A 21891-nucleotide genomic window follows, 5' to 3' on the forward strand; every position below is an offset into this window, starting at 1 on the left:
TTTTTTTTTTTTTTTTTTTTTTTTTTTTTTTTTGTTTGTTTGTTTAAAATTGATGAATGATGACTAAACATCCTAATTTTATATCTTATAATCTGTAAGTCCATAAGGTCCCCTTGGTAGCTCATAGTATCGTTAAAAGGTCAAATTTATTTCAAAGAAAATTTGAAGTGTTCAAATTGATATTTAACATATTAGATATATTAAATATAAGAGAGAAAATAAATTTAATTTGAATGGTCAAATTAATATTTAATAAATAGAGAAAATATATTTAATTTGAAGCGTTCAAATTAATATTTAATATATTAGATATGTTAAATATAAATGGAGAAAAACACATTAATTTGAAGGGTTCAAATTAATATTTAATATATTATATATATTAAAAAGGAAAAATATGTTTATTGTATTTGATACCATTAAATATTAAATCAATTAATGTATTTTGATACATTAAATAAAAATATATTTGTAATTTGAATGAGATTCAAATTAATTAAATATATATTAGGATATCGATATCTAAATATGATTTATTTAAGGTATAATATTCTAATATATTACATATGCAAATATATTATTTGGCAAATATTCTCTGACAGTCCCTATAAATAAGACCCTCGGATTGAGCCAAAGACACATCAATCTCTCCCACTTTCTCTGGAGAATGAAATTACATCTCCAGAGAATTCTTGAAACTCTTCTTCTCCGATCCCTTTGGGATTTTCTTTCAAGAGGCTTCCACAAGCCTTGACCTTGTGTTCGAGTCATAGCAAGGAAGATCTTGTGGAATGTTGAAAAGCTTTTGCATTGTTGGAATGAGTCTTGCAACCTAGGGTTTCTACAAAGGTAGAGTTCTTACTCTTCTATTTATTGCTTTGTTTTAATTCTTAATAAAAATCAAAACGGTTCCCAATGCTTCCGCTACGTGGATGAATAGTTCATTCCCTTCAATGTCCTCATCAAGTTGAGGCCAGAACAGATCAGATTCCGCAGTCGAAAGGACCAAAGACTAGTTCGAAAATATGAAGGCCCAAATTAAGTCCTTAAAAAGATCGGGGTACTTCCTACAAAATTGCGCTACCCACATGGATGAAAATCCACTTAGTAATTCATGTGAGCAACTTGAAGCCCTATCACCCTGACCTAGATGACGACCAGCGAAATGTAATCACTAGATTGAGCATCGATCTGAAACCAAGAGACATCAAAGAAATAAAGGAGATCCTAGCCAACAAGGCTAGGAAGATAGGAAGACCTATACGGAAGATTCACAAATTTCTTGTCAAATGGAAGAATCTCCATACAGAGAAAACCAGTTGGGAACACGCCGAAGATTTGGCTCCGTTGCTACCCACATTGCTAGGTTTGAAAGTAGTCGGCTGATAGAGACGTCAACCAATTAGGTGTGGGAGGATGTCACGGTCATGCTCGTCCAAGGCGTGTTGCCCATGGTTGCATGCCCATGACAAGCCAAACCCTTTGTCTTTCCATGTTCCAGTGTTTTCATGTCCAGACTTGCCAAATATGAAATGCCTCAAAATGTTACTAAGGGGATATGACTAGTTGTCACTACCAATAATTATATACTGTGAGCCATTGTTACTCTCTTGCTTGCATATCCGTTGTTACTCTCTCTCACCCTGACTCAGATGACGACTAGCGAAATGTAATCACTAGACTCAGCATCGATCTGAAACAAATAGACATAAAAAAAATGGAAGAATCTCCCTACAGAGAAAACCAGTTGGGAACACGCCAAAGATTTGGCTCCGTCGCCACCCACAGTTTGAAAGTAGTCGGCGATAGAGACGTCAACCAAGGTTGTGGTTGCATGCCCCATGACAAGCCAAACCCTTTGTCTTTCCATGTTACTCGAGACGTCAACCAATTAGGTTGTGGTTGCATGCCAATGACAAGCCAAACCCTTTGTCTTTCCATGTTACTCTTTCTGTCCTCGTTTTCTAAAACCGAGGCCAGGCCAAAGGGTTGAGCATACGTCGCACAATCACAAGTCCGCTGCCATCAAGGGTGCGATTGTGACACCGCTCTACCACTAAGCTAAGATACCCGATCATAGATGAGGAGGATGCTAGCACCCTGTTCTCTAGGCCAATGATGCAATGAGAGCTTGTAGCAATCCGGTTGTTCCCGCTTGTTAGATAGAGTTATTTGAAAAGTGACAATCTGTGGGGATTGAACCCACGACCACGTGGTTATAAGCCACGCGCTCTACCACTGAGCTAAGATGACTTGGCAAATTATGGTAGCACGTGTTGTCCCCACTTGGTAGAGAGAGTTATTTGAGGCATAAAAAAAGTAACGATGAGAGTAAACCGTGGTATCTTTGATAGGTTAAAGATGCAAGAGGCTACAAATGAGTATTGTATATTGGGTATATTTTTATACCCATATTTTGTATTAGGTTGGTGGTATATATTGATATGTCCTAAAGACTATTCTCGAGACAAAGAGTTTAGGGTTCTTTGCAGATATTTAATTTATAGCACAATCAAAGACTATTCTCGAGACAAAGAGTTTAGGGTTCTTTGCAGATATTTTTAATTTCTAGCACAATCAAAGACTATTCTTGAGACAAAGAGTCCACGACCACGTGATTAAAAGTCATGCACTCTAACTGAGCTAAGAAGACTTATCAAAACCATGGTACCACATGTTGTCCCCACTTGTTAGAGAGAGTTTTTTTAGGCAGAAAAAAGTGATGATGAGTAAACCCTAGTGTCTTGCTAGATAAGGATGTGATGAAAGCCTTCAAATGAGTTGTCCTTACTAGGTATATTTACATACTCTATATCATGCCCATAGTTCAAAGATTGGAATTGAAAAGTTTACTAGATCTGATTTCGGTTTTTGGAAGATGCAAATTGAAAATTAATTGTACCAAAAATATCTTCACGAATCTCTATTGGGGGTGAAGCCGGATACCATGACCACGGAATAGTGGAAGCTCAAGAATCATCAGGCCCCAAGATTGATCTAGTTGACGTTGTCTAGAAACGTGACATTCAACACAATCAAGAAGAAGAAAACGTCAGATCTATTGAAGGCGTTGTCAATATGTATGAAAAATTGTCGACTATGAACAAGGTGTATTTGATGCGAAAATTGTTCAATTTTCGAAGGTCTGAAAGGTGTATCTCTTGAGGATCATATAAATGAATTCAATATGATTGTAAGCCAATTGAGTTTCATGGAAATTAATTTCGAAAGTTAAATTAAAGCATTGATTTTGGTGTCATCTTTACCTGAGTCGTGGGATATAGTTGTTGCCACAATCAACAATTCTTAAGGATCTGAGAAACTGAAGTTCGATGAAATCCGAGATGTAGTTCTCAGCGAAAGTATTCGCAAACGAGAAGTTGAGAGGAAGCATAATCACAAATCATAAGTAAATGAAGCGTCAGAAAAAAAGTCGATCAAAATTAAAGAATCGAATTTTTTTTCAAAATAGACCAAACATAATGTGTTGGAGTTGTGGAGAAAAATGTCACTTTCGGATAGCACAGGTTATGCAACAGATTTTGGGAAGAGTTGGTGGAAGATTTTGAAGGGTGCTATGGTGGTAGCACGTGGCACAAAATCTAGAAACTTATACACCACTACAGGGTATATGAACATGGTTGTTGTTGCTAAAAGTGCTTCAAATTCAAGTCTATGAAAAAATAGACTTGGACACGTGAGCTTCAAAGAAATGAAGATGCTGGTTGCGAAAGGAGTTTTAAAAGGTCTGAAATCTGTTGATATGGGTTCTTATGAGAACTGCATTATGAGCAAACAGAAACGAGCTAGCTTCACAAAGATTGCCCGAAAATTGAAGAAAGTGTGGTTAGAAATGGTCCATAAAGACGTTTGGGGACCATCTCAAGTTCCATCCCTTGGCGGATCAAAGTTCTACGTCACCTTGATCAATGATTTCATCAGTAAGACGCGCATTTATTTCCTGAAATACAAGTCAGATGTGTTTCCTACTTTCAAAAAGTGGAAAGTTGAAGTTGAAAACCAGATCGATTTGAAGATTAAATGCCTGAGGTCTAATAATAGAGGAGAGTACGACAAGTCATAATTCAAAGCATTTTGTGCAGTTGAGGAAATTAGATTAACGAAGGCAGTTCCCGATACAGCAAGACAAAATGGTATTGTTGAAAGAATAAACTGAACATTGAATGAGCTGGCAAGGAGTATGAGAATTCATTGTGGATTGCCAATGATATTTTGGGTTGATGCTGTAAATATAGCCGTCTACTTGATCAATAGAGGACCGGCAGTACCCTTGGAGTTAAAATTACCTGAAGAAGTATCGACAGGAAAAGAACCCAAATACTCTCACTTTTGAGAAAAAAATCTACTACGGAGTTGGGTTTTGTATTCCTTTTTGTAGCAAGCCTTTTCTCTCTCGAAACGAGTTATTCATTCAAAATCCTCCAACCTACAAGTTTAAAATCACCCCTAATCATTACCTATACATGAACAACATCCTTGGATTTTTTATTTTTCAAAAAAAAGAAACAAAAAACAAAAAATATTACATTACAAATGTCATCACTGCATGATCTTCCCCTTTCATGCCGCCTCTTCTCAAAGTTAGTACATACACCTCCTCTAATTCATAGTCATGTTCTTCCCCCAAGCATCCTCTAAGTAATCGACATGTCACCTCCTCTTAGTCACCTTTGTAATATCTCCTTCTCTAAGTCACGCATCAACCTCTTACAAGTCCTAGTCATGTTGTATTCTCCAACGCTCCTCCAAGTCGCCATCATATCTCTTTCTCATAGTCACCTCCATGTTGCGTCCTCCAAGTCGCCACATCAACCTCTTTTAAATTAGAACTATGTCTCTTCTTCAATCCAACTCCAAATAATTGACATATGACCTCCTCCAACACTCTTAGTCCAGGTCGCCTCTGTCACCCCTTGACCAAGTTAGGACATCCATGATGCTTCCTTGGAAGGAGCTAGATTATGATGAATGGCCAGAAAAAGCTAGAGAAACAATAAGTCATAGGCTTGCATAGTATTCTATTCTTGTATGAAATGAACACAATAATGTTAAAGACAATTACGAGCTTGATAGTTTATCTTTAATTGGAAACTGCTAAGATAAAGATCAACATTGGTATTAACTAATGAGATGACAGGTGATCCACAAGAGCTTAGATTATAATGAATAATGGTAAAACCTGAGCTAAAATCCTAACAGTCACATTTGTTTTTTATGTCCACAAGTTACGAGATGATACGATCATATTACTATGTAGAAAATGGTAAATGGTTTACTAGCTTATCTTAACCTTAAACCGTTAAGATAGACTCTCATAGTACTCTATTAATATATGATGTGAACGATATAACATGGTGACAGTTAGAGGCTTGCTAGCATATCCTTAATCGCGATTCGTCAAGACGTGATCAACATTGGAATTGAATGATGAGTTGATAGATGAGCCCCAAAAGACTATATTAGGATGAATGGTGGGCTATCAATTTAGTTGTAGTTTAATGGTAAGAATTTTACGTTGCTGGCATAGAAGCTTGTGGTTTAAAACCTAAACTCAAATCTCGACATCCACATTTGTTTTTCATTATTTTAACGAACAATATAATGTGGAGATAATTAGATGGTTGCCAGCTTATGCTAAATATCAAACTAGATGCAGTAGTTTAGTGGTGAAGATTACAGGTTGTGGTTTTTATTTTATTACGATGGTTTCTTAAAAATTAAAAATATCATTGAGTTACTAGATGTTACTTTAAAGCAAATGCTAGTTTATGCTTAACCGTTTATCAACCCATTTGATTTTTGGCTACAAACCATCCAACCATATTAACATAACTCAAAACTATGGGCTCTTATGAACAAACCCGTGGAGAAAATTAGAAGTTTGTTGGCTTATCCTTGATCACAAAGATGATGAATGGTGGTTAATATCCAAGTGGCTGTAGTTTAGTGGTGAGAATTCTACGTTGTGGTTGTGGAGACCTAGGTTTGAATTCCAACAACCACATTTGATTTTTTCAGATGCTATAAACCATTGAAACATTTAACATAATTCAAAACCATTAGAATGGACTTTTATGGATAAACTGATGAAGCAAATTAGAAGTTTATTGGTTTATCCTTAATCATGAAAGTGATAGAATTAAGGCTTAATATCCAAGTGATTGTAGTATAGTGGTGAGAATTCCACGTGGTGGTGGAGAACTGTGCTCAAATTTTAGCAACCACATTTTGTTCTAAATTCCAATAAAAACATATTCTTAATTAGTAAAATTAAACATATAAACATAAATATTAATCAAGAATCAAACACAAAACATTGATCTCCCGAGCTATATTAACATAACTCGAATATAATTTATAACCCAACTTTAGTTTTGCTTTTTGGATTGGATCAGAATGAGTTACGAGATGATACGAAACTTGGAAAGAATTAGAAGTTTGCTTGCTTATCCTTCTAGGGATTTGTATCGTCATGGTTTGTGAGGTATTTCTACGGCTCCTTTGTTACCACGTTTGCGACCATGCCCACAACCTTTACTTTCTTTTTTGTGGTCGCCACGTCCCTTCATACCTTGAGGGAACTTCAACTTCTTTTTTAAATCTGCATGAAACTTGAGGGAACTTCTTGACAATGAAGATCTGTTCCACCCTGTCACGAACAGATGCGAGTCATTTAATTGAAATGAATATTTGAAGTTAATTTATTAGTGCCATCTATGGGGATAAACCCACGATTCTGAGGTTAAAAGCTACGCGCTCTACCACTTAGTTAAGATGGATTGTCACAATCATAGTAGTACATGTTGTTCTCTCTAACAAGAGAGAGAGGTAGAAAAAAAAGTGAAGAGCAGATTCTAAGCCTTCAAATGTGTATTTGCTTTAATAAAATAGCCACTAAGCTGGATGGCTTTCTTGGTTAAAAAATATGTGCTCTACCATTGAGCTAAGATGGGTTGTGGCTTGTCACAACCAAGGGAGAGTAGATCTCCACTTTTATAGTTATAGCACCATCTGTGGGGATCGAACCCACGATCACGTGGTTAAAAGCCACACACTCTACCACTGAGCTAAGATGGCTTATCACAATAATAGTAGCACATGTTATCCCCACTTGTTAGAGAGAGTTATTTGAGACTGAAAAAAAGTGACGATGAGAGTAAATCATGGTGTCTCGAGATAAGGAGTCATTAAGTTCTTTCGCAAAAACCCACGACTACGTGGTTAAAAGTCACATGCTCTACCACGGAGCTAAGATGGAGACAATTCTCGAGATAAATAGTTATTGGGTTCTTTTCAGCTATGGTAGCACATGTTGTGTGCACTTGTTAGAGAGAGTTCGTTGAGGCAGGAAAAAAGTGATGATGAGTAAACCGTGGCTCTTGCTAGGTTAAGGATGTGATGAAGGCCTACAAATGAGTTGAGGTTACTAGTTATATTTATACTCTATGTCATACCCATATTTTGTATTAGATTGATGTATATATATTCAAGACTATTCTTGAGATAAAAGAGTCATTGAGTCTTTTGTATCTATTTAGTTCATAGCACTATTTGTGGGGATCAAACCCGCAACCATGTGGTTAAAAGTCACACGCTCTATTACCGAGCTAAGATAACTTGTCACAAACATGTATGTAAGTTAGAGCACGAGTAACTACTAGCATCACTTAGTGCCCTTGAAATTGATACATATTTTTTTGTGACGCTAAGATAGGTTGATTGTGCTCGAATATCTTCTTATATTTTGTTCCATTATGATAGATTATGGCTGCAAGCACTAGGAGAGAGATAAAGCATGATTGGGGTTTTGGACGAAGGGCTTTGATAGATTCTGATCCCACACACGAGTTCTCATATAGGGAGAAACCTAGAGAGTAGGTGGTCTTATTGTCCTCCAATATGGTGATGATCTCTATGGAGACCTTGCCGTCTCTGATTCATGTTGATAGAACAAATGAGGGGAATTGATACGACAAAGAGAATGTCAGCATGTGTAATACCCGCTCATAATCAACGCGATGATAGGAACTACCACCGACATCGATAATAAACTCTGACAACCAATCATAAATTTCAAAATATTTCCAAAAACATCCGGTAAAACATTTAAAACCTGTTCTATTTAAAACTAAAAACGACCCAAGTAAATTCTTGACAGCGAAAGCATAATACACAAAACAGACACAGACATGGATTTCCAAATAGTCTCTAGCCCGCTAGTCTCGTCCTCGTCTTCGGTTGGCCTGCATCAACTAAATATGGAAAGAAAAATAAAATAATTTTGATGAGTAATTAAATTACTCCCTGACTAGCCAACTTTATCTTTCATGAATTCATAACTAATCTTTCCAGGTGTTTTTAAGTTTTATTCGTCATTGACTCTTAGTTTCTCTTATAGGGTCATCTATTTATTAATGAGGTATCTCAGCTACCTCCAACTTAGGTTACTAACTCTCTTTTGATATGCTTATCTAGAATTTTCGGAATTGTATGTAAGACTCGCTCTCGGTCAAATACGGCTCGTCTACTAATTTCTCTAGTGGCCTGTTTGTCTCATATACCAACGGTCAGGAGTACTCATGCTCCCTGACTTAGCACAAAGCGCATTGGCCAGGAACTCCACGGGAATTAGTAGACTATCATACTCATATAAATAAGCCATAGCTCAACAACCAATAAGCATATCCTAGAGTCACAACCTTTCCATTAATCTAAATAGCATACTCACATCTGACGCATGCTTTCATACATTTACAATGTTCGATACATAGAACATTCCCGTAATCATTTATAACATGCTTACATCACAGGCAAACAATCACAATATACAATAAACATTCAATATCATCAATGCTCATTTTAACATTCTAAGCTCTTAATCATGTAAACAACGTACTCACATGTTGTAAACAAGTTAAGAACTAGCCTAAAGAACGATATGTTACTTACCTGGTTTCGAATCCCTTTCTCTCTTGAACGTACGTTTAATAGGGTATTTCCAACACAATTTTCTCCAATCAGACCTATATTTCACCATTTTCAAGGTAAGTATAGGTTAATCTAGGTAGAACAGGTCAAAACAAATCGAATGGGACAACCGGGAACCAAAATAGCTTTACACGCACCCTCACAAGTTTGGTGTGTCTTTCCCACGCGCTAGGAGCACGCGCAGTCGCACGCCCAGTCGCGGCTCCTCACGCGCCCTGCATGTAGTGCACGCGCTTCTTCTTCTTCCTCACATTTCTGCAAATTTTTCCAGCTTTTCCGTTAATGCCTATTATATCCGAAGCCATAATCCACCTCTACAACCCGTATTTCGTCCCGACTTCCACTAAAATTTTATAGATCTTCCTATTACAAGTCTAACAAGCACTATTTCATAACTGATTGAACCAAGATATCAAGATTTAAAGGTTCGGTGATATGGATTTTTTTCGTTACCTTCAAATAAACGTTCGATCCAGCTTACTTCAATGGCTAAAAAGCCTTCACAATCGTCTCCCCATCCTCAGGTTTGCACGTTGTCACAACAATCGCCAAAGAACCTTAAGGTTTACCGGAAAACACGGATTAGAACATGCTCTGTTTTCTGTTTCCCTCTTCCTCTGTTTCTTCGATATTATTTGGTGCTTCCTCGTCGGCCCTGCCAACGCCAACCACCATCCATAACACTAACACCAAAATAAAACCACCCTTCTTCATCCCACACCTCCATCTTCCTCTCTTTTCTTTCTTTTCCCTTCAATCCACCTGTCCATTCTTCCTTTCTCGACCGCAGCTGCTGCTGTTTTTTTTTTTACTTTAATTTAATTAATTAATTTATTTATTATTATTATTATTTTTTGGATTATTACAGCATGTCGAGAGAGTCTAGATGCTTAAGGGACCCCAATGTTGTGGAGTTATTGATTGAGTCGAAGGATACAATTTTAGGGTACAGGACTGGATCAAATGATCTAGAGAAAGACTACCGATAGGATCTTAACGATACATGATGAGTCAATCACTTGGTTGTATATGAAGGAAGCTTTCGTTTACAAATACAACCAAATGTCAGCTAATATCAGAACCTGTTACAACTCGATTTTCAAGGTTTTAAATCTCGAACCATGACTAAAAAGACAAGAAGAAAAAAGAAAAAAGAAAAAAAAAAGTTAAAATTTCCCATGAGTTAAAATCATACAACATCATTCTCAAAATAAAAATACAAAATAGACTTTGTTCACGCTAGTTTACAAACAAAAAATGGGAACAGAATACAAAATAGTGCAACAACAACCCATGAAAATACAGACTAAACTGATGCCTTGGTTCGACATCCTCTATGTGACAACGGAGCTCTTGAACACTCTCCCACCTCGACCGCGTTAACCTGTGACCACTTAAAAAAAAAAAGAAAATCGGTAAGTATAAAAATACCCAGTAAGCAACCTACTTGTAGGCTTTCATTGCATCTGACCTAACCGCTTAGCTCTTAAAGCTTCTGTATAGGACACGAAGTTCCGAAAACATACATCATGAGTCAACTACCTATGCGGTCTCATGTCCCTATTCAAGATCAATTTTTGGAGTTGCAGTGTCAGTCTTAACCCGTTCCCACATACAATATAGACTCTCTTCCTTAGATTTATATCGGTGTAGTCCCAAGTCTCTCTCCAAGACCGATTTATAATATCGTACCGTTAATCATGTTTCATTTCTACCCGTAATAGAAATACTCACATTTAAATATCAACCTATGTAGTCTCAAGTCTCTTTTGAGACCGATTTACGGAATCGCAACTTTAGCCTTGACTTGTTTCTACATGCAATAGAAATACTTTGCTTTAAGATAACTACCGGTGTAATCCTAAGTCCCTCTTCAAGACTAGCTTACAGAATCGAGGTGTCAACCTTGACTCATTTCCACATGCAATAAAAGAGCTAATTATCTGTGTGGTGTCAAGCCCTTCCTCAGGACTAGTTTACGAATTGCAACATCAACCTTGTATCGTCCCTCACACATTAGTAACTCAAATTTCTTTAGAGGTTTGGTTACATCGTTCTTATTACCAATAAGTCTATAAGGCTTTCCAAATCATCCTTGTCGAGGAGGCGTACTGGGTTCTTAGGGCGTCTAGATGCTTTAAATATTGTATATTGTTCCTAGGATGTTCGGGACTAACACCTTAGGGCTATTCCAACCTCTTGGTGCTCTTAGATCTATACTTGTGATTGACGCTCACGATCTTATGGACCTTGATACTCTAAAAGCATATTGTACTAGGTCAACTTGAAAATCGCTCTATCTCTAGCGCCCTCAACTTAACTTGGAAGATATTCCTATCGATCACCTAAAGAATGGAGAACATATTCAAAACATTCGTTCAACTTTTTATAGAGATATTAATATCAATCACCTAAGGATGAAATTTTCATGCAAACTCAACGGGAAAATAACATCTATCAATTGCCCAAGGTACATATCACAATATCATATCCTCCTTTCAATCACAACAAAAATCATTAAAGTAGGCATGTACCTAAATTCTCATCCTAGGGGCATTTCAGTCATTTTTCATAACATATATAGTGTTCTCATCCAAATAGCCTTTATAGAGTCTTAAACATGCACATTCTGAACACCGAAGGCAAGATATGCTTGTTCGCTAGCACGTCCTAGTGATCCCTAAAGTATTACATGCCTAAAGTCTGTGTGGCTACTTACCAAGATCATACGTGCCTTCACTTATTGGAGGCTCCGCTCCAAATTTCTGGAAAATTCACTCATTGATTCTGATCCAAGTGACATTTACGTCAAATTGCATCTGGGACGAAAAATAGTGGATCGGGAGTCAAAATGATTGTAAAACAATTCTCACTGTGTAGTTGAAGTTTACATGCGCAACAATGCATGGAGATGTGCGAGCAATGGGCAACTCGCAGTCAACACTCGACTTTGAACCCCACAAGCTCAACAATTACCTATGAATTTTCTAGTGGCAACATCTGGCACTCGTTGATAGGCGCTCTGAGTTAGGTCGATTCATTGTTGTGGATCTGGTGGTAGGTACAGAACTGAGTCACACGAAGGTTGAAGGGTCGCAGTTTTGGGTCGAATTAGGTTAGGTTAAAGCGATGCGTCTCTAGTGGAAGTCTAATGCATTGCTCCAGTCGAACCGTGACACATGTCCACATGCAAGCCAGATGCATTACTCCTCCCATAGCTCGACATCTGTCCACCACTAACCTCGCTGCATTTCGCTGCTCGATGTCTGACGCGTGTCACTTGAATATTCCGCCTGCACAATTAATTGTCAGAATTCGATGAATTTTATCATCTGTTCCAATTTCTTTTTGTTTTCATAACTTTTCATAGAAAACTTGAATCAACTTGGTTCCTTCACCAAAGTAATAATCCATCGTTACAAAGGTATTTTTCTTATTTAAAATTGACAGAAACTACATTCTTACCGTTTCTTGACAAACACTAGAGCTCTTTCTCTTACCTTCCTTTCTCTTCTCAAACCTTAGCTTCCCTTTTCTTTATTCTTTTTTCTTTTCTTCTCTAATGACCAATTAATGTTACCTCCGACCTCTGATTTGGAAAGGGCCCAAATGACCATTTTTCCCTCAATTGACTTTCCTACTTTTTTAAAAAAAATAAAGATTTATGAATTAAATGAGATACCAAGTTGTAACATGATGTCATGGAATTTCTTAGGTGGAATCGAGATTCAAGGAACAAAATTAGGCTAGCACTAAGAGACTTGAGTAATATGGTTTAGGCAAACCAAGTAAATGACTCCGCTATTGGCTTGGGTGTACAAATTGTATTATATATGATTGTGCGTGTCATATGTATGAATGATATACTACGCTATACTATGGTGTTCAATATTATGCTATGTTATGTTATGATATGTTATGCCATGTATAAAAGCGGTATATGATGGGATCAAGCCAAGATGAGCTCTCATAGTATTCCATTACACCATGAAATAAATAATATAATGTGGAGACAATTAGGGGCTTGCTAGCTTATCCTTAATTGTGAGCCGTCAAGAAGAGATCAATGTTGTTATTAAACGATATGATGATAGATGAGTCGTAATGGCCTAGGTTATGCAACAGAGTTTTGGAAGATCGCGTGGAAGATTGTGAAGGGTACTATGGTGGTAGCACATGGCATAAAATCTGAAAACTTATAAACCACTGCAGGGTCTTGAACATGGCTGCTATTGCTATTGCTTCTGCTTTAGACTCAAGTCTATGACACAATAGACTTGGACATATGAGCCTCAAAGGAATGAAAATGCTCATTGCGAAAGGAGTTTTAGAAGATATAAAATTGATTGATATGGGTCCTTCTAAGAACTACATTATGAGCAAAAAAAAACGAGCTAGCTTCACAAAAATTGTCATAGAATTGAAGAAAGTGTGGTTGAAAATGGTTCATACACACGTTTAGGGACCATCTCCAGTTCCATCCCTTGGCGAATCAAAGTTCTACGTGATTTAGCCGTAAGGTGTGCATTTATTTCTTGAAACACAAGTCAGATGTGTTTACTACTTTCAAGGAGTGAAAAGTTGAAGTTGAAAATCAGATTGGCTTGAAGATTAAATGTCTGAGGTCTAACAATAAAGGAAAGTATGACAAGTCATAATTCAAAGCATTTTGTGCAGTTGAGGGAATTAGATTAATGAGGATAGTTCCCGGTAAAGAAAGATAAAATGGTGTTGTTGAAAGAATGAATAGAACATTGATGAGTGGGGAAGGAGTATGAGAACTCATTCTTGATTGCCAAAGACATTTTGAGCTGATGTTGTAAATATAGCAGTCTACTTGATCAATAGAGGACCGTCGTTACCCTTGGAGTTCAAGTTGCCGGAAGAAATATGGACAGGAAAAGAACTCAAGTACTCTCACTTGAGAACTTTTGAGTTTACTATGTATGTTTGAATTGATCTAGAGAAGAGTAACAAACATAACGCTGAGGCTGCGAAGTGCTACTTCATAGGCTATGGGTTCGACATGTTCGAGTACAGGTTTTGGGATGACAAAAGTAGAAAAGTTTTGAGACATTGTGACGTGACCTTTCACGAAAACGTCATGTACAATGATAAAGAAGAAAAGTTTCAAGACATCGAAGCAAGTGAGAGTTGAGAGTTGTTGAAAGATTCACCTAGTGAAGTTGTAGCAGATACTTAAGAAACTCACGAGACTGTTGCTAAGGAGCCAGAGGTGGAGCAAGTGACACCTGTGCAGGTGTTGAGAAAATCATCCATAACCATTAGAGTACGAAGATATATATTCACCTTCATTACACTATCTATTGTTGGATGATGAAGAGGAACTAGAGTCCCTTGGTGATGTCCTACAATTGAAGGATACAACCAAGTGAGAGCAAGTCACAGATGATGAGATGTCTAGGCTTCAGAAATGCATTGCTCTTTCATCTACTGAGGCTGAGTACGTGGCAATATCTGAAACTCGAAAGGAGATGATATGGATGCCAGACTATGTAGAAGAATTGGGCAAGAAGCAGCACGAGAAAATTCTTTATATAGATAGTTAAAGTGTCATACAGTTGGTGAGGAATCTGATCTATCATTCAAAGACAAAATAGAGAAGGCGATATCATTTCACTCGCAGGTTAGTGGAAGATGATAATGTGTTTGGAGAAGATAGAGGGTGAAAAGAATCTAACAAACATGTTGACAAAATGTGTTGACATTGGAGTATTGAGGAGACTCAATTGGTATGACATAATGAAGATGGTAATAGTCGTTTAAGGATGAAATTCTTAGTTGACTTGATCAGTCTACTAGAAGAAGAATTTTTGGGATATGGAGCGTGATGCCTATTTATAAATTATTCAATTGTTATAGATAGTAAAACTATATATGAAAAATATACAGTAAACGCTATATATATATATATATATATAATAAAAAACTGGTAGAGAAATGCATGACAAATATTTATATATAGTAAGTGATTATATCGGTTAAAGCTATATATAATAAATTGAAATAATATATATATCTTTTCAATCCATGCTTTTAATGGGCACTTTTCTCATTCGGATTCTCTCGGTGTACCTGAACTTATCAATATAAACTTTTAGCCAATATTCCTTCTCACATTTTCTCTCTCTAGTTTTCTCTAGTTTTTTGTGTTCATCTGGATCAGATGTTTTGTGCGATCCTGATACACCTATAACCCAGAGGTCGCAGGATCAAAACCTTATTGTAATACCAATGGAAAGGAATGAATGAAAATCTCGAGGGATTGGAAGAAGTGTTTTAAGAATTTTATTTTTGAAAGAAAGTGATCGAGTTTGGAGGTGTTATTTGATTACCGAGTGTGGAGGTGTTATTTGATCACCATCTATGTCAAAAGCACTTGAACGAGTGACAACAGATTATGAATGCAAGGAAACAATCTACGATCAGACCTTTTAATAGTTTAAATACTCATCCTATTACGTTTCATGTTGGGACATGCTCAACATGCTCAACTTTCCACCAAAATTTGCTCGGTTTCCACTACAAATTTCTCTAAATTTTCTAAATAAGTTTTAGAATAAGAGAAAAGGTAAGCACCATTGAAGTTTCTTTCCCGTTTGCACAATTAGCTCTAGTGAGGAGGCTTTCATAACGAATCGATTAAATTTCTTCCATGAATCAGGAGTCACGGTAAAGATGAGTTGATTGAAACAAAGAACACTCAAAACTATCAACTAATGAAGGATAATTTAATAGGAGAAAAACTAGGTTTTGACTATCATAATGAAGCAAAACATGATTTAGTGATTTTCCTTTGAATTGACGCCCCCAGATTCTTAAATCTTCTTAATCAAACCCTCAAGAAATCGAGCAAAAAAACGCTCAGTGTATCAATGAATTTTGAGAGAAAAATTTACAAGGGAGTTGGGTTTTGTATTCCTTTTTCTAGCAAGCCTTTTCTATATTTATAGTCATGTTCCTCCCCCAAGCACCCTTTAAGTAATTAACATGCACCTCCTTCTAGTCTCCATCTCCAAATCACGCATCAACCTCCTACAAGTTACAGTCATATCATCACATCAACCACTTAAGTCATAGTCATGTTGGATCCTCCAACGCTCCTCCAAGTCACCATCATATCTCTTTCTCATAGTCGCCACATCATCCTCTTTTAAGTTAGAACCATGTCTCTTCTTCAATCCTCCTCCAAGTGACCGACATATGACCTCCTCCAAGCCTCTTAGTCATTACCATGTTGCCTCTCCAAGTCACCTCTATGTCACCCCTTGACCAAGTACATCTATGATGCTTTCTCTAAGGAGCTAGAGATAAAATTGTGCAATGGTCGAAGTGGCCAACAAATCTTTACTGCCAACAAACAAATCTTGCGCGTAAGGATAAAATGGCCAAAGTGACCAACAAATCTTCATCTTCCGCCTAAAGACGGCCAACAAACAAATCTTGCTCCTAGAGATAAAATTGCACAATGGCTGAAGTGGCGAACAAATCTTGACACGAACAAAAAAAATCTTGGGCTTGAAGATAAAATTGCCGAAGTGGCTAACAAATTTAGACGGCCAACAAAACAAATCTTGATCCTAGAGATAAAATTGTACAATGGCTGAAGTGGCGAACAAATCTTGAAGCCAACAAACAAATCTTGCACTTGAAGATAAAATGACCAAAGTGGCCAACAAATCTTGATGGGCAACCACAAATCTTGCGCCAGATTGCCCAAACAAAACAAATCTTGCGCCTAAAGATTGCCTAAGTGGCCAGCTAAAAATCTACTTAGAACCTCTGTATATCTATCTTGTCATTTGAACTTAGATCTTTGAACGAAGTTCCTCAAATTTTACTCGTTTAAAGACTTGGTAAAGATGTCTTCAAGCTATTTCTCTGTTCGGATGAAGTCAATCTTGTGAAGGCCCCCGATCTGCACACTCCCGATGTAATGGAACCTGATCTCTATGTGTTTGCTGTTGACTTTGGCAATTCGGAGGAAAACGTCGACGAAAAAACTGGTCGAAGGAAAAAATAGCGGAAAGTAAAAGGGGAGAGGGAGAGATTTTCTGAAGACTCGATATTATTTCTCATTCAGTTGAATTCTTTAAATAACAAACATAATCATAAAAATAGAAAATAGTGGGCAAAAACTTGCGCCCAAAGTTGGTAAAAATGGCTAGCAAAAATTACACTCTTCCATTCAACGGTGAACGTGAATTCAGACATTTTAAAAGTCAAAACAATTTAATGAAATCTAAGGACATAACTTTTAGTTAACAATCACCTCCTAAAAACTGTGCTATATCTACCTCATTATTTGAATTCCGATCTTTGAGTGTAGTTCTTCAAATTTTACCCGCGCCAGGGACTTGGTGAAAATGTCTCCAAGTTGTTTCTCTATTCGGATGAAATCAATCTTGATGACTTCGATCTTTGAGCGTAGTTCTTCAAATTTTACCCGCGTCAGGAACTTGGTCAAAATGTCTCCAAGTTGTTCCTCTGTTCGGATGAAATCAATCTTGATGAGCCCTTGATCTGCACATTCTCGGATGTAGTGGAATCTGATTTCTATGTGCTTGCTCTGGTCGTGCAAAACTGAATTTTTGATCAGGGAGATCATAGCTTTCTCTCCTGATGAGTTCTTTCATCAGTCGCGCAAGCCAGACCTCCTGTGTTGCCGCCGTCGAAGCAGCGATGTATTCTGCTTCACAGGAAGACAAAGCAACTACCTTTTGTTTTGTTGATTGCCAGCAGATCGCGTCGCCTGAGAGGAAGTAGATCATCCCACTGGTGCTCTTACGATCATCAACGTCACCGGCCATGTCACTATCATTGTAGCCGACCAGCTCAAACTTCTCCTTTCCTTTCCCTGCGTAGTATCTCACACCCCAGCCTCTTGTTCCAGCTACATAGCGCAGGATGCGCTTGACAGCCACAAGATGCTCCTCCCGAGGTGCTTCTATGAATCTACTCACATATCCAACTGAGTAAGCAAGGTCAGGGCATGTGTTTACCAGATATCGCAGGCTCTCGACAATGCTGCGGTAATTGGTGACGTTGATTGTCGTCGTAGAGCCAGCCTTCCTTAGTTGGAGCCGGGCCTACATTGGTGTCCTTTTAGGATTACTGTCCGCAAGCCCAATTGTGTCCAGCAGCTTCTTCGCGTACGCACTTTGGTAGATGGAGATGCCGGTAGAATTCTGTTGCACTTCGATGCTGAGGTAGTAGTTGAGCACGCCGAGATCGCTCATCTTGAAGTTCTTTAACATCACCTTCTTGAACCTTCCGAGGACTTCCATGTTGCCTCCAGTGATTATGAGGTCGTCGACGTACACTCCCACGATCAGTCGCTACTCGCCATGGCCGTGCGTGTACATGCCATGCTCAGAGGCACAACGCTTGAACTTCAGTGACAGTAGGGTACTGTCGAGCTTCGCGTTCCAGGCTCGTGGGGCTTGTCGAAGCCCGTAGAGTGCCTTGTGCAGGCACAGTACTTTACCCGGGTTGTCGTTGTCCAGGAAGCCAGGTGGTTGTCGGACGTAGATAGTCTTCTTCAGCTCTCCGTTAAGAAAAGCGGACTTCACGTCCATATGGTGGATCTCCCAAGAACAATGTGCCGCAATTGCCAGCAAAAGGCGGACGGATTCTAACCTTGCCACCGGCGCAAATACCTCTTCGAAGTCCACTCCTTGCTTCTGGATGTAGCCCTTCGCCACCAGACGGGCCTTATGCTTCACAACTTCTCTCTTTTTGTTGCGCTTCAGTTTGAAGACCCATTTGAGCCCTATGGCTCAGTGTCCCAGCGGCATATCCTCCAGACTCCACGTCTGGTTCTAGGTGATGGATGTCATCTCCTTCTGCATTGCCTTCAGCCAGCACGGGTTCCTTTCTACTTCGACGAAGGTGTTCTGTTCATCTGCACTGATGGCATGCAGTTCGGCCACTTCTTTGAGCTCGCGCGCTACCAGTCCAGGTGGTTCACCTCCTCCCACTAGGTTGTCCATCCTTCGGTACCTGGCCACCAGATCATCATCGTGATCGGCATCCAGCGTCAAATCCACACTCCGTGGTGTTACGAATTCCACTGGTTCAAGGAGTGCATCTGCTGGCGGCGGTGACGGTTCCTAATGCTGGGCTCCTCCTTCTTCTGGCTTGGTGACGAGGTCTCCACCGTGAATTGATTTGGGTTGTGGTCTGCCTCGATCACGTCGTTCCATTGCCAGAAGGTGCTTTCATCGAAGATGACATCGCGAGACACGTGAGCTCGCCCCCCTACAAGATCATAGAGTCTATACACCTTGCTCCCGGGTTCATAGCCGATAAAGATGACCTTCAGCCCCCTGGGATCGAGCTTGGCGAGGTGGGGACGAGTTACCATAATGTATGCGACACAGCCGAACAAGCAGAAATGATATACCGCTGGCTTTTTGTTGTACCAGGCCTCATATGGCATCTTCCCGTCGAGGCTTCGGGTTGGTGATCGATTGAGGAGATAGACGGCCGTCATTACCACCTCTCTCCAGAATCTCCCAGGCATCCCAGTCGTCACCAACAATGACCTCGCTATCCCGACGATGGTCTGATTTTGGCGCTTCACAACTCCGTTCTGTTGGGGGGAGTAGGGCGTCGTTAGATGCCGTTGTATGCCGAAATCGTCACAGTACTTACCGAAACTTGCTGAGGTGAATTCTTTATCTCGGTCTGTGTGCAGCACTCGCATCTTCTTCTCACATTCGGCCTCCGCTCACGCTTTAATGTGCTTAACCGCCTCTCCCGCCTCACTTTTCACTTGTAGCAAGGTCAGCCACATGAAGCGGCTTTTGTCATCGGCTAACAGAAGGAAGAGACGCTTACCGCCTGGGGTCACCGGATTGATGGGTCCGCAGATATCGCCGTGTACAAGCTTCAACGGCTCATCAGCGCGGTAGAATGTCCGAGACGGAAAGGGTGTGTGCCTCTATTTGCCGATGAGACACCCGTCGCACAGCTCGTTCACGCCTTTGATTATCGGCAAACAGTGCACCATCTCCTCCTTCTGTAGCTTTTCTAGAGCAGGAAAGTTTAAGTGCCCGTACCTTGTGTGCCACCTCCAAGATACCTCTTTGATCTTGGCCGAGAGGCTGATGGGTTGCTCTATCTCTAACTCTAGGATGTAAAGACGGTTTGTCGTGCGCCAAACCTGCGTGAGTAGCTGTCATCGAACAACGCAGATTTTGAGTAGCCCGCGGTTGATGGAAATGAAGCAGCCTGCCTCATCGAGTTTACCCAGGCTTACAAGGTTAACCTTGAGCCTCGGGATGAAGTAGGCATCGGTCAGCTTGCGGTGCTTGCCTCCCTTGCTGACAAACAGGATGGTGCCGCGCCCTTCGATCTCGACGACGGAGCCATCGCCGAATTTCACCGTCCCGCGAATCCCCGAGTAGAGCTCAGAGAACGCAGATCTAGCCCCGGTCATATGGTTTGTTGCCCCTGTGTCGAGGATCCATCGCCGGTGCTCGTGCTGCTCGTCCCTCTCGCCGATCTGAGCGAACACTCGCTCCTCCTTCAGTTGAATTGGCTCTCCAGCTGGTGCCGCCTTTGCTACGCCCAGCTGGAGCTCTTCCTTGGGTTCGACGTCATCATCAATTACCTCTACCTCCGTGGATTTGGAATCGAAATTGGGGACGTATGTGCAGTTACCATGAAGAGAGCTGGCTCGTCCTCCTCGGATTGAGCCACATGGGCCTTCTCGATCCCGCGAATCCCCGAGTCGAGCTCGAAGAATGCAGATCTAGCCTCGATCATATGGTTTGTTGCCCCTGTGTCGAGGATTCATCATCAGTGCTCGTGCTGCTCATCCCTCTCGCCGATCTGAGCGAACACTCGCTCCTTCTTTAGTTGAATTGGCTCCCCAAATGGTGCCGCCTTTGCTATGCCCAGCTGGAGCTCTTCCTCGGGTTCGACGTCCTCGTCGATTACCTCCACCTCCGTGAATTTGGAATCAAAATTGGAGACGTATGCACTTACCGCTCGTCCTCCTCGGATTGAGCCACATGGGCCGAGACTTCTTGTTCCTGAGCTCCAGCAATTCTTGCTCAGGTGACCTCTCTCTTCCCACAATTCGTGCTCAAGTGACCCCTCTTCCCACAATTCGTGCTCAAGTGACCCCTCTTCCCACAATTCGTGCTCAAGTGACCCTCCTTGTCGACAGCTGAAGAAGTTCTTCCGCTGCTCGACGTTACGCAGTCTTTCGATCACCTCTTCCACTGTTAGGTCGTTCACATCAAGCAATGTCTCGATTGAAATCGCAACTTGCTCCAGGTGATCGGGGACGACCTGCAGCAATATTCTTCACGATTTCTATCTCGTTGATGCTCCCACCAAGAGTGGTGATGCTGTTGGCGAGTCCCTTGATCCGCATTGAAAAATCATCGACGGATTCGCCGTCCTTAAAGTGGATATCCGAGAGCACCTTCTGCAGTTGCTCGATGTTGGATAACCGCATTCGCTGCACACCAACCCGATGGAATTTGATTCCCTCCCAGGCCGATTGCGCGGTGCGCTTGGTGGAGAGAGACGCCAGCATCTCTGGGGGCACAGACCATAAATATGGCGGCGAACGCTAGTAGCCGATCCTCCCGATACTCGATCGTTTCTCCATCCTCTAGCTCGACAGCATGCCATAACCCTTGTGCCTGTAGATTGACGTGCATCAACGAGTGAGCGGCGTGGAGGAATGAGTGAGCCTGCCCGGGATGGACCCCACGATGTGTGTATTTTTGCACTTGGCATTTTCTTCTACTCGAACGTGAGACCTATGTGTTGTTAGGTCGACGCTCTAACCACTTGAGCTATTCAACTATATTGTTGATAAGGTTGGCTCCTCTGCAATGA

General features: G+C 40.2%; 2 non-coding genes across 2 annotated transcripts; both read right to left on the reverse strand.

Moving 5' to 3' along the window:
* Window positions 1–2180: 2180 nt before the first annotated feature.
* TRNAI-UAU lies at window positions 2181–2253 on the reverse strand. Its single transcript has one exon. It is a non-coding gene; the product is annotated as a tRNA-Ile (tRNA).
* Window positions 2254–7026: 4773 nt separating this feature from the next.
* On the reverse strand, window positions 7027–7098 carry TRNAK-UUU. Its single transcript has one exon. It is a non-coding gene; the product is annotated as a tRNA-Lys (tRNA).
* Between the last annotated feature and the right edge of the window lie 14793 nt (window positions 7099–21891).

The sequence above is a fragment of the Cucurbita moschata genome, unplaced genomic scaffold (assembly GCF_002738365.1).
Source record: "Cucurbita moschata cultivar Rifu unplaced genomic scaffold, Cmos_1.0 Cmo_Scf00011, whole genome shotgun sequence".
Classification (NCBI taxonomy): domain Eukaryota; kingdom Viridiplantae; phylum Streptophyta; class Magnoliopsida; order Cucurbitales; family Cucurbitaceae; genus Cucurbita; species Cucurbita moschata.